The following is an 11971-nucleotide window of genomic DNA, read 5'->3' on the forward strand; positions in this document are numbered from 1 at the left end:
TACTTCACTACACAATGGATACATGACTTAAATGATAAAACAAGGAATACCCTGCATACCCTCTTTCTCACAAAACCATGGAAATAATTTTGCACATTGATTGAATCTACAGTATAAATTAATTTCCCACATACTGGGACACATTCTCAGTCAGTCTAACTGACTTGTAATAAAGTATAAAAGTGGCAGAGAGATTAGAGGCACATTACAATACGTCACTGACAAACCACATTTTACACAGCTACGATGACAAAATCTCAGGTAGAATGTAATGTAGAAAGAATGGACATAGTTGTGACACTGTTTTAACGCTTCAGTAGAGAGCAGTAAAACAGCCAAGAGAAATTGGGAAATTGCCATTCATACTAAGGCTCAGACTCTAAATAAACAACTGTGTACAGCCCTTACCACGGTTTACGACCCTTACCACGGTTTCAATGATGTTCTCATTATCTTTAAAACCAACGTTTCATTCCCTGTAAAGATTTGTGGTGAGCACAAATTATTCTTACTAAATACACAATCTAAATCACCAATCTAAATCTAATTTAAATACACATTGCTAAATAAAGTGCACCTCAACTGGTTTTAGACATATATAGTGTGGATGTGGCTATTTAGAAGCCTTGTCATAACATGAGCATACTCATGTAGGTAAATGTTTGCAATGAGAATACAGGCAACATTCTAAAAGGATATCATTCTGTTACTCTAACTGCTATGAGTATGAAAGCTTGTTTGCAAAGCCCCAGCTTTGATCTCCACAGGGACAATTGATACAGTTGTGCCAGTCTCTAATCAGATTTACTTCTAAAAGCAACAGTATGCAGCAAGACAACTAGGTATTACTCCTTCTGCTGTTTTCTAATCATCTCATCTCTGTCTTCTCTACAAGTTAAAACATATTTATTTGTTCCGAATGTGTACAAAAGTTGTGGCAGTTATGTCTATGATATGTGTCTATATAAAAATGTGTTATTGGATAAACAGTGCACACCACAAACTAGTGTCAGTGATACCGAAATGGGAATTGTTTACAATCTTCGGGTACATACTTGGCTTGATAAATATAAATTCAAAGCTGCTATGAATATTAATGAATCTGTTAAATATTTATGCATGCATGAATAAATAATCCGTTATTAACTTGTTCTACCCAGATAAATTAACATGGAATATTTTAAAAGAAGAAATTACTCAACAGTTTTCTCTCCGATTATGTTATGCAAATTATAAAACTATGGAGCAATGAGTGGCTGAAGCTATGGTAACATTAGCAGTTGATCAACTTCCACCCTCCAACCCTCCTACACCCCCCTCCGCCCAGACATTGAAACAACCTACAATATGTGATACAACACATATCTGAAAGAACACAATTTTCTTTTTCCAATGACAGGTGTTTGTCTGTAGTTGCACCTTACCAGATGCAATGCAGGCTGACTCAGAACTGAACGGGAGCCAGGGACATTTGGGATTTGCTCTCCCAGCCACATCCTTTGTCCTTCATTGATCCTCCTGTGATCCTTAAGAGAGGAACAGGAACAGAGATGCTCCCTGGTCATGAGGGAGCCACATGAGCTTGGATTGATACTGTCCACCAGACCATGGCAACACATCCAAACCATGATGGCAGGTGACAAGCAGCAGCAAATGGCAGAGGTAGTGTCATGTTTTCATTTCATTTATACTCATGCGAGAATGCATCCATCAAGTGAGTCTATTGCAAATAATACTCATATAATATAATAATAATAATAATAATAATAATAATAATAAGCAGACGTTGTCATCTTTTCATCTCAAAAGTAAGCAGCGGAAACTTCTTTTTCTTCAGTTGTCTTTTTTAATCTGCTGTATATCTCACATGATTTACAAGATTGTACTTAAGCCTTATGATGAACCCTTACAGTACATGGACACGCCTTTCAAGAACTTGTCAAACCCCTCAAAAAACATCTTGGAGGCAGCAGTAATGTGTTGCCCGGATGATTTAATAAAGTTCCCAGCCTTTCTCGAATGGCTCGCGGCCAGATTATGTTGATCCCTGATCTATACATGTAACTCAGTGGGGGAAATTCCTCTATTCTGTGGGTGATTATGCAGTATTTATCCCAGCTCATTTGACAATGAGGCCCTTCATCAATCATGGACTGTGAAAAAGGCTTTTCGTTCTCAACAAAAAAACGAGTCTGAAACGTTCATGAGGCTGTTGACCATGCATTTGTACAGCTCAAGTAGCAAAGCAAAATGACTGTTTTCTCTTTTGTCGCATGATGGGAAAGCCCTTGGTTATTATCAATCCTGCTGAAATGTCTCCCAGCATTGAAGCGTACTGAGCTTCAAAGATATTGTAACGCTTCAATTGTACTTTCGTCTTTTACCTCACTTGTTCAGTTGCCAGTGTACTGTATGTCGCTCTTCCGTCAGTTTGTTGGGGCCCCCAGCCAGTTCTTGGTTTTAGAAAGCCTGAACCCTAAGGTGTCTTTGCTTGTCTTAGTTTTACTGTAGAACACATGGGCATTTTTCACTACTATAGAATGTCAATAGCAGCAGTCATATAAGCCATTCATTGACTCTTTTCATCGTGCACATATATTACAGAAAGTTTTTCCCTATCTCTGCTCAGATGACCTCAAAATAATCCCCTGAATACAACAGCTGCCATTAGCCACATAACAGCAGCCCATTCAGTTTACCTAAAACAATTTATCTTGTCAAGCTAGTTCTAAGAAGCATCAGAGCTTTTAGTGGCAAACCATTCAATAAACTTTATTTTTCCATCAACTAAAAAGGTTACTTGCTGAAATAAATGTCTGCCATGTTTTGTTAGCAATTTGAGAAAGAAATATAAAAATGATCAGAACCAAGCATGGTGACATATCACAAAAATAAAGTGTCCTATTGTATATACAGAACATAAGATCAATAATTATATAGTGTTCCCTGACAAACCAGGGACACAGACAGTGTACACTGATAATGGTAATGCATGCAAATGATGTTGTTAGGATTGGTGCTTTCATAAAATACAATGCAAGTTTGTGTATTTATCTGTTTGCCTAGAGCTATCTGCAAGCTGATTTGTTGAAGCCTATTTTTGGTTGGTATCATGGGATTTCCAAATGTTATAATGTTGCATTAGCTAGCTAACAGCAAATTATTTATTTACTCCTTTCATTTTTTGTAAACACCAATGAGCACAAACAAACCAGACTGTGGACTGAAATACGTTTATTGCATGTCACATCTCTTTTTGGATAAGCTATGCTGGAAATGTCTCAGACTGTTTCTATAATTTAGACCATGTTCAATGCTAATAAATTCAAGGCTCAGTTATAATTTAAACAATTGTGGGAATTTCCCATCACCTTTCCAGTGATTCAAGACAGGACTGAACCTCCAGTGAATCTCAGATTTATTAAAATAGCCTCAACACATCAATACATACACATTCAGAACTCAAGAAAGTTTGTTTTCCTCCTAAATGTTTCATTTATAACGGATATAATGTATCAAGGTACTTACAGTAAATTCAGGCTATACCTAGATTGATCAATACATCCACCATAGACGTCCAAATATATCTTGTTGGTCAACTGACAAAAATAAAGTATTTGGCAATTCAAATGAAAGTAGACTGACAGAAATTAAGAACAAGTTAAAACTGGGTTTGGAAGGGACACACAATACAAACCATGAGCCATGCACCTCAATAGACAGAGCAAGGCCACATTAACACAGCATAGCTCTTCCGTGGTAATTCTGTAAAACCCACATTACACAATTTTTTACACAATAACCACTTTAAACCCAAAAACGACTACATGTAAAAATTCACGGGGGGACAAATTCTTTAAATAATGTATTCATAATACAAGGGGCGGGTTGTGTGCGAAATCTAGTATTGCCAATTGCGTGCAGAAAGAAAAATTAAACTCTTCCAAAGTTGCAATTTCCCCCTAAAAAATGTCCAAGTGCATCCTCCCAGTTCTAGCTATTACTGTTGTTTGACAATGACAGGTCACATTGTAGAATGAGACGCTCTGTGATCCAGACAGCCACAGGCCCCTTAACCCGCCATCTGAGTCATACTAGACAGACTGCAAGAGCCCTAACATGCAACAGCCTTTCGCTCCCTGTGCGACTGGCATGCAGTCCTGGCCCACTTCTCCTGTTGTGAAAGCGTTTACGGCGCCAGCACCCAGAGACGACATGCATAAAACAAGGCTGAGCCCCAGAGGCTAGTGTGTGGACGGACGCACAGACGCAGAAAATCTACTGACACAGGAAACCTTTTATAAAACGAGAGGGAAGGCAACACTGATGGACACACACAAAAGGTTGGAAAGGGGTCACTGCAGCAGGACGTTGTTGCTACAACTAAGGATGTGATAAAGACCTTTAATGGGCTGTTTCGTTGCGCATTCCTCGTCATGTGCAGTCACATTTGTCGCAAGTTTACTTGAGTTCTTCACGTTGTCAACTGAATGAAGCAGTTATTTTTAGTGCAAGGACTACCCAAGTTACCGTGGTGATATCTAGAAGTGTCCGAGACGCGGGATGGCTAGTCTTATCTCCTCTTATGATGCATAGCAAAAAGCACATCAGTGAGACCACGGATCACAGTGCAATGTTCAGGCAGTTGAATCCATGGGACATTTTCTTGGAATGACTTGATGATTTTTGGTTCAGATCGATACACCCACCACCTGCAATCCATCTGTAATGTGTTACTAACTCCATCCCTCACGCTCAAACCCATGTGTCTCCCAAACCATGCAGTGTCTCCAGGAGAGAGCTCTGGCTCGCTGAAGGGGTTATAACTTCCTCTGCGACACAGTATGGGGAGGGAGGAGGGAGGAGGGAGGAGAATGCAGTCCACCAGGGTTCCAAGGGCTCTTCGTCAAAAAGCTATCTGCGCCCTGTAATCGATGTGTGTATCAATGTCTCTGAGATTACACCCCACGTTTAGTCAGGGTCTACAGTGTCTCATCGTTGCAGCAACAGCTTCCATGTGTGTTTAATTACACTGTGGAGATGTGGTTTCCAGGTTAGATTTTGTGTTACAGTGGGAACAGAAAACAGCAGTAACACCATGAATGACTAGGTAAAGACATATATTATGACATAAAAAGGTGCAGAAGGTTTGTTATTAATAGCAAATATTGAGTGGCAAATGCATGTCTCCATTGTGCCATGCAAGGAAAGCGACCTTGCATTGTCCAACATTGTTGCCAGACAGTAATCTAGCTGTTTAGAGAAGCTATCACTTCAATGAGATCTTGCTGAGGTGACACGTAAACTAGGATAGGCACAACTTCTTTCACCCCAAGGGACATGATGCATTGAAGTAGACAAGCAATCCTGAGGGCAAAGCAAGTGTAGGCAACCTCTCCTTTAATGTCAATTAACAAAGTGACTCAAAATAAGCTGGCAGGCACGCTCTGTTACTTATGTTAATGACACACTTGAGTGGCGAATCGGATCTTTCCTCTCCATCAGATATTGTCTCACGAAGAGACTCTTCATAAACCCAAAACAACCTATATTCCTTCATATCAATAATAAGGAAGACATGTTGTGTCAATTCACCAGAACAATACAACACAGAGTATGCGCGACCCTCTGTGTTTGTGTAAATCAAGGGAGCGTGCGAGTTTTGATTGATTTATCACACAAGACATCAGGGTTGGAGGTTAAATTAGGTATTGAACCAGCCTCGGGCTAATATCATCTGTTTAACTGGGCCTGAGTAGACAGACTGGGGTGCTTTCATAAATCACTATATGATCACTTTGGAGCCAGTCCTTCAAAGGCATTACTCTGTCTTGCCTCAGTGGAAGATCAGAGGGAGAGACCCACCAAAGAAGGTCTCCAGACAGGCACCCTCCAGCTGCAGCCTGGGTTAGGGTTCATCCCTGGTAAACACAGCCCCCCTTGGGAACAGCGGTTTCAACTAAGCCGAGAAGAAGCTAAGAAGAACAACTTTCAATTCAGTGTGCTTCTTGGTATGTCCATCCCACAAACATGAGGTTAAGGCACCATTGGCATGTTACGATGAATCAACACTGTTAGTTGTTGAATAAACCAGGCAAGGTGGAATATTGGTGTTACTGTGTATAGATTCACATCCCCAAGCTGAATTATAGGTGGTTCTGGAAATATAACTTGGGGCTCCTTGACAAAATAGGTTACTGGGTCACAGGTGTTACAATAGCCATAATGATGCACTTGGGACTGAGCGTAGAAATATACTTTATGGCAACATTCTATTTGTGCAATGTGAAGGACAGACTCTGGCTCCTTGCAAATTCACCCACTGCTGACAGACAACCCAATCCCAACACAAACCATTCCTTTTGTGCAAGAGTTCATCATGAACATATTGAAGATAAGAACAGTGCTCCGCATAATTCCAAGCATTCACGTGATTTGAGACAGAGTAAATGGGGGGACATGTCACAGTTGGCTGCCAGTACTGCAGTTGGTTTCTGCAGAATTGCTTCTGCGCTGTCACAGTCTGACCCCTTACTCCTCCTCCTCCTCCTTCTAGATGCCCAAGTCTGACAGGATTCAGCTGCTGGGCAATTAGTACTGCCCGCTTACTGCAGGAGAAGCACAACCCCTAAAATGTATTTAACATGTGGATGGTCATAAAGATGGTGTTGGGAAAATAGAACTCATAACGTCATAACGTGTGATGGGGTTGTGGCCTGTGGTGGGTTGTGTGTGTGTGTGTGTATGTGTGTCAAAGTTATGGAGCCACAGGCTGGATCCACACACAATGGACAGAGGCAACTTTAGGAGTAAAGCAGACTACAATAGAGTTACAGGGCGAAGGGGAGCCTGTCAACCCCTTCCTCGTTAAGCATTACAGTCATTTTGCCTGACAGCTGTCCATGTGCCCATGCTTCAACCTCGCAGTGTTGAAATAGCATAGACATCACACACGTTCCATGAAGAAAATACGAGCTTGTCTCCTTAGTTGAACATCAGTTTGAACTCCATTGTGTTGCATTTCTGTCCTGTTTTAGAACGAGGACAGTAAAAGGCCTCTTCACATACGGTGCTCTTTCAGGACAGGAATGTGTAACTCAAAATCACTTAAGGCAGAGGACCACTCCTTGGGGCTCAGGAACCAACTGCACTCTGTCTAACTACTATAGTTTTGTTTATTTGTTTATTTGAAAGGATCCCCCTTAGCTGACGCTGAAACGACAGCTAGTCTTCCTGGGGTCCAAAAAGTACATAAAAAAACTGTAATCACAATCACAATTACTCACAAATATCATATATGAATACACACCAAAGAACAAGAAAAAGTAAAAATTCGGAAAGTACTGATAAAAGTAATCAAATTAATGCAAGACAACCTGTCACATAATACAATCATGCTCAACCATTCCAGACAATTTTATAATGAAAGCAGTGTTTACCTTGCTTTCACAAACCCCACCTTGAAGCATTAGTGAGGTACAGTGAGGTACAGCACTCTGCAGGGTCAAGGAGGACTTTGTATTAGATACATGGTGCCATGGTAAACAATAGAGTTTCTATGGTTGCTTTGTAGCCAGTATTGTTCTAGTCGTAGGTGAAGATCTTTGGAACCCCTACTTACATCTTGTCTGTTTAATTGATGTTGTGAAAGCATTTCCTTCTTATGGGTAGTCATGTTACCTCAAGAGGTGCCAACTAAACTGAATCTGACTCGTAAGGCATGCAGTGAGGTCTCGTAAGTAATACAGAATTTATCTTTCGTTGAATGTTTTCTCCTAGCTCTCTGGCGACATGCCTTAATCCATTGTCTCACTTAGTGTGTTTGGTCCATCAGACAAAGGCAGTCTTATATAAAATTGAACAATATTTGGACCCTTGAGTGTCTCTCTGAAACAAACATTAACATAATGTTTTATACATTGAAAAAACTATGCATGGGCTTGACCACGTTGTAACTGAGGTTTTCCTCTGAAAGAGCTGAAGAGTTGAGCATGCACTTGTCTCTGTTTACATACTGTTGTTTGTTGAAAAAGTTGGGTGACTCACCGTGTGAATGATCTGTGGGCTGTGATAGACAAGGGTATAAGTCATCGCCAGAGTGTTCCCTCAATGGCCACTGACTTTCAAACGGACAGACAGTCAGAGAAAATTGTTTATTTAATTGCTATGTATTCACACTATCATTCATACATAGAGGTTGTTTTCTAACTACCTCTACCTTAATAAAATTGTCGGTAGGTGTGTGTATGCAAGTGTGTAACCTTTGTCATTTCAAAGCGCTTTTCCTGTCTAAGATGGAAAGCCTCGGTTGTGGCTGCCTGGCCGTTGTTCTCTGAGCCGCTTCCTTGGCTGAAAGGTGGCTGAATAATTGATGAGGCTAAGAGTGCCTCTGAACTCCAGGTAAGGCCACGTTGGTGCTCGCTGCTGAGGAGTAGTGTACGTCCTGCCAGCACTCTGCAATGATACCACTCAAGTTCAGTCCAAACTGCCATCGAGTAAGCTGATGGGGCCATAATAGGCACCTGCATTCCAAATGGAAAAATATATAATATATTTTTAAACTGTGCTAATAGGACAAAGAAATATCACATTGCTACTTCCATTTTTCACTCAGACATAGGCAGTGCATGTATCTTATTTTGCCATTCGCTGTAAATGAACAAAAGTAAACTCATGCACTGTGTGGCCAGCATGGATTTGGCTTTGGGAGGGAGGATATAACTAAAGGACTGTTCTGGAACATCCCCCCCAAACTCATTCTATGTTCCCACATTGAGGTCTAGTTGTGCTATTGCTGAAGGGACAGAGATTGAAAATACAGCATGTTGAGTCATTCCATATTCTACTAAGCCCTATTGTTAAATCCAATACAATACAGCATAGAATACCACAACATGAAGTCGCATAGAAGTAGGGATTGTGTCAATGCTATATCGTAGGTGTCTGTGTGTTTTGCTTTTTTACACTTTTAGTGGCATATTTGACAGGAGTTGGTATCAAGCGGTCAAGTCTATAATAAGACACAGAACCAATGGATTTGGAAACAATGAGCTATGTCCATCTGCTAAACAATGAGATAGTGAGAACTTTAGTTGAGCTCTATGGCAGGTTTTGTCAGTCCTTCTTTAATAGATATGCACTGACAGTGTTAAAGATCACCCTATGACCTCTGGCGATTCAGGCTCTGCTTTGTCAACTGCTAGTTGCTTTCAAAAAAGCCAATCTGACTTTGTCCCAAATGGAGGTTTTAAAATTTAATCAGGTTTTCAATTAAATATATCCGCGAGCAGAGAGGGGGATAGTAGGTGTATGAGGAAGATGCACTCGAACCATAACCAGATAACATCTTCCAAATGTGCAGTACAGGATCTGAGGCGAAACAAGTTGTAGCATAATGTGTTTTTAGGAGAGTAAAAAAGCTTGTTCAATCTTCAGATCGCTGGTGAAAAAAACGATGGAAAAAGGTGTTTTGATCCCAGTCTAAAATATTCTACCCAGTTTGTACAATAAATGTTATTAACAATCAATGCATACTCCTTGGAGTGTGTTTCCTTATGTTCACAACCATCAGGAGTGAATTGCACATCCAGAGAATAAAAAAATAAATATATTATCCAATGTTTAATGAATGGTTTATTCCGCAGATTCCTCTTACTCAAGAGCCGGAAATTCACATCTCTTTCAGTAGACACAAAGACAGGACCTCCGCTTTTAAAGAGCTCTTTAAAACCAAGTCCAATCTTTTCTTCTTTCTTCTTCCTCTCCTCATTTGACCTGTCTGCTTCCTGTGGAAAAGTTCACTTTAGAATCGTCACCTTTAAATTAACAAAGGCCACCACTTAAACGCCACATATTTTTCGTAGCCTGTATATTGCCTCCATCTTTCACCTATTATTACTAAGTGAAATATGACTTCAGTAAGAAATGTGTCACAACATTCTTCTGTACACGATAGTAGCATAATGCTGAATAAAGTTCCAAATACACAGAACCCCCATGCATTTCGCACATTCAAAGTTCTGTGTGTTGGTTGTACCTCAAAAAGAATACGCTTGTGAAAGTCAAAGCAAGCATTACAACATATTATTAATGTGCATTTTAAATACAATTTCTGACTACTTTGAAGGTTTAATGGTACATATATTAAAGCAAGCATAATCAGCAAGTGTCAATAAATAACACGTAGCAAGTCTATTTATTTAAAGAGCAAAAGACTGCTCTTCCCAACTCTTACAGCTCCTTTCCTCTCTTTTACAGTAATAGCATTTAATTGTAAGCCACTCTATCTTTGATTACTGCTAACATTGTTATTTACACTGAATAATTACATGTTGCACTTAATTGTCCCCTTTTCACATGACAATTGTAATCTTTTTCCATGCAGTGATTTGTCACATGCAATATAAAGCCATTTTAGTTTTTGTTACCTTCCTAGTGAACTGCATGCCCTGAAAGAGGCTTGGTTGAAAACTTTCTATGTTTGCAATCTGTCTTAATTATTTAAAACACCTCAAGGGTATCATTAGAAGTCAATTAAGGTACATAGCACAGGTAGGCACAAACTATCACAAACCATTTGCTTGTCATAAAGTTCTTTAGAAGGGAGTTTAAGTATTTTGTTTGTGTGACTTTGGGTAATCTAAAACCTCTGGGAGGTCCGTGGGGCCGATGTGGAGAAGGACTACTCTGAGAGAAGAGTAGCTGGATAACTGCTGAGATCATTTAGGAATGTGTCTTCTCTCAGCAACGGTCTTCACACTGTAGCATACCTTGCATTTGCATTACATTAAATGAACTCTATATCACTGCTTGCAGTCAAAAAACAGCACAATCTTTCCATTGTTGAAAACAGATGCTGTCTGTTTCTACCATCATTCTGGTTACTGACAAACAATTGCGTAGCCTCTTGATTGATGCCAACACCCAGCTAAATGTAGAATCCTTGTCCTGAAAAGAATGTCTATTTGTGGTGCAATTTAGACATTCATTAATTTGAGGCAATTTAGAATTCATGAGGGATGGCTACTAACATCTTTCACCAGTCTGAGGAGTTCGTGTCCGCATTATTCTCCTTTCCCTGTGCTTTGTCTGCCTGACAAATGAAAGACCTAATTAATGCACATGTATTACAGGTCCCCTGCATTTCTTTGGTCTTGCACATTTCTACAGCACTTCAGGGATCCCTTCACACCTACCTTCACAGCACTGAAGCGAGATGAAAGTGAGAGACACATTACATTACATGAAACATTTACAACAACAGAGTGCATGGGAGTGAGAGAAAACATAGTAGGAAAAGATACGTGCATATACGGACACCAAAAAGACAGGTTGAATGCAGGCAAACACAGATCGACAACAAACAAAAAAAGATTCCCTCGAGGGTGTGTGTTTTGAGATAGCATTCTTTTGTTCACCTTTTTTCATGTGTAAGGTGAGATTGCAACTTTGTACCCTGGTTCAGCCCTCTGTTTCTGACTTGGTCCGGCTTCTTAATCGAACCCTCTCCTCAGGACAATGTTACATTAATTCCACTTGACAGTGGTTCTTATCAAAATTCAGCAGGCAGAGGTGGGTGAATAACGGCCCGGCAGGGGAGTGGCATGGCCTCGCTTCTGGTGAGCCAGAAAGGCATATCAAAAGTTGCTGCTCCCTCCATTTTAATTATGTTTTACTGAAATATTGCTGATTGGTCTGCATCATACGTGGACATTGACAGTCAACATCCAGGAAAGGGGGAATCAATGGGTCTATGTCTGAAGCTTCCAGACTTACAATACAGAGAAACCATTATCATTGTTATTCCATCCATTTAAGTTATATTTTACATGTGTTGTACCAGTGAAAGCTACTAAGTTTATGTGTCTGCTTAGTTTCATAGTGTAAAAAGAATAGTTCATAACAAGGACAATTTAGAGGTTGATTAAAAAGATTAAAACATAGACTCACTGTTAGTATACACAAAATGTTT

The sequence above is a fragment of the Hypomesus nipponensis genome, chromosome 12, assembly GCF_054491055.1.
Source record: "Hypomesus nipponensis isolate SF chromosome 12, ASM5449105v1, whole genome shotgun sequence".
Classification (NCBI taxonomy): domain Eukaryota; kingdom Metazoa; phylum Chordata; class Actinopteri; order Osmeriformes; family Osmeridae; genus Hypomesus; species Hypomesus nipponensis.